This window comes from Elephantulus edwardii, unplaced genomic scaffold (assembly GCF_000299155.1).
Source record: "Elephantulus edwardii isolate Elephantulus edwardi_28Jun2011 unplaced genomic scaffold, EleEdw1.0 scaffold00142, whole genome shotgun sequence".
Classification (NCBI taxonomy): Eukaryota; Metazoa; Chordata; class Mammalia; order Macroscelidea; family Macroscelididae; genus Elephantulus; species Elephantulus edwardii.
This window is the reverse complement of record NW_006399892.1, coordinates 6,535,314-6,537,182: the sequence shown is the minus strand read 5'-3', so window position 1 is coordinate 6,537,182 and position 1,869 is coordinate 6,535,314.

The following is a 1,869-nucleotide window of genomic DNA, read 5'->3' as shown; positions in this document are numbered from 1 at the left end:
GTATCTGTTCATTCTGGTTCAAGCAGATAACTAGTTCTCTTGTTCAGAATATGTTCCCCTAAAATGTGTCCTTAGTTGACACACAGATGGAAGAGACCTTCTCAAGTAATTATTTTCAAAGTCCGATCAAGTTGAGCAGCCCTAATAACAGCCAACCTGAATGCTGCCCTGTCCTGTGCCCTCTTCATCGCCTCTGACACACTCGAGTCTATAGCTGATGTTACTGTGTCAGTTCAGCTCGCTGGGGGTCTTTCTCTGCTTCACTGGCCTTACATAAAGTGAATTTGCTTAATATATCTGCATTATGCCTAGTGATATGATATAAATATATTAAGTCCTTGTGTTTTAGATAAAATTCACTAGTAATTACTAAATTTTAATTAAACCAGATAACAGAAAAATCTCATAACTTCATTGAGATTATTCTAATTTTGAGTTTGTTTCGAAATATGCTGCATATGGAATTTTTCTATGTTCATCTTTTTAAAGAAATTCTATTTTCCAGAGTGCTTGTACCATTTTATAATCCCACCAACACTGTATGGATGTTCCTGTCTCTCCATATATTCTCCAATATTTATTACTTGCTCTTCTATTAAACTTTGCTACTTCTACTGAGGTGAGATGGTATCTTGTTGAGATTTTGATTTGCATCTCTCATTTCCAGTGATTTTGAACACATTTTCATGTGTCTGTTGGGTATCCAAATGTCTTCCATTGTGAAAAGTTTTTCTATGTCTCTTGCCCATTTTGTAAATGAGTTATCAGTCTTTTTTTTTTTTTAAGGCTCTGTAGGACATGATGCAACTATTGCACTCCTAGGAATGTAACCTTAAGAAAATTAAAACTGAAACAGATATGTGTAAACCAATGATCTCAGCAACAGTATCCACAATCACAAGAACATGGAATTAGTCCAAATGTCTAACCACAAGCAAATGTATTGAAAAATTGTCCTACATTCACAAAATAAAATACTACACAACACACAAGAGCAATGGTTTTTTAAAAATCACTACATCACTTGAGAGAGATTGGAGGGCATTATCCTGAATGAACTAAGTCAATCTAATAAGGATAAATACTGCATAGGACCATTTTTATAAAAACAGAAGGATAACTAGTAAAACTTGAATGGGGATACAAGGGGGGAAGCAGGTGGGTACAGAAGGTTGAGGTTGGTCATCGAGGAAATCATTAAAACACACAATTTGGTGAGTAGAGGGAGGGGGATAAAGGAAATGGGGGATATCCAGTGAGTGTTCGGAAAGTCAGGATAATGAAGAGCGTAGTTTAATGGTGATTGATTTAAGAAAGCATAATGAATGAATAGACACAAAGTCAATCGAAGATAATGTCAAACATATTATATATAAACTTTAAATGCAGACCAACATGAAATTTAAAGAAAACATAATTTTTTAAAAATATAAATATGTTGAAATATAAAAGAAATATGTTTCGATAAGCCCCTATTACACAATTGGCTTATTAGAATTTTAAAAAGTGGGATAGTATTTAATAAAGATTCTTTTTTATTTTTCTTAAGCATATGGTTAAGAAGGGAAAAAGAAATTTGACAATTTTTAGTTTTAAGGAAGTAATTTCATAATACGTCCAAGTCTTTGTTCTTACTTGTTATAATTTGCAAGTGATAAAGAATAAGATCAAGGCTACATTAAGGGTTGGTCCAAGTTAAGTTTAAGCATTCATATTTCTTGTACATTTCCATTTGCTTTCAATGAAAATGTAATGCCTAAATTTGGCTTAACATCGAGATCAAAATCTACATGGTAGTAACTCACAATAACAACAAAAATTCTGTGGAGAAATTGAGAAAAAAAATTTAATATAGTTACTAAAACATAT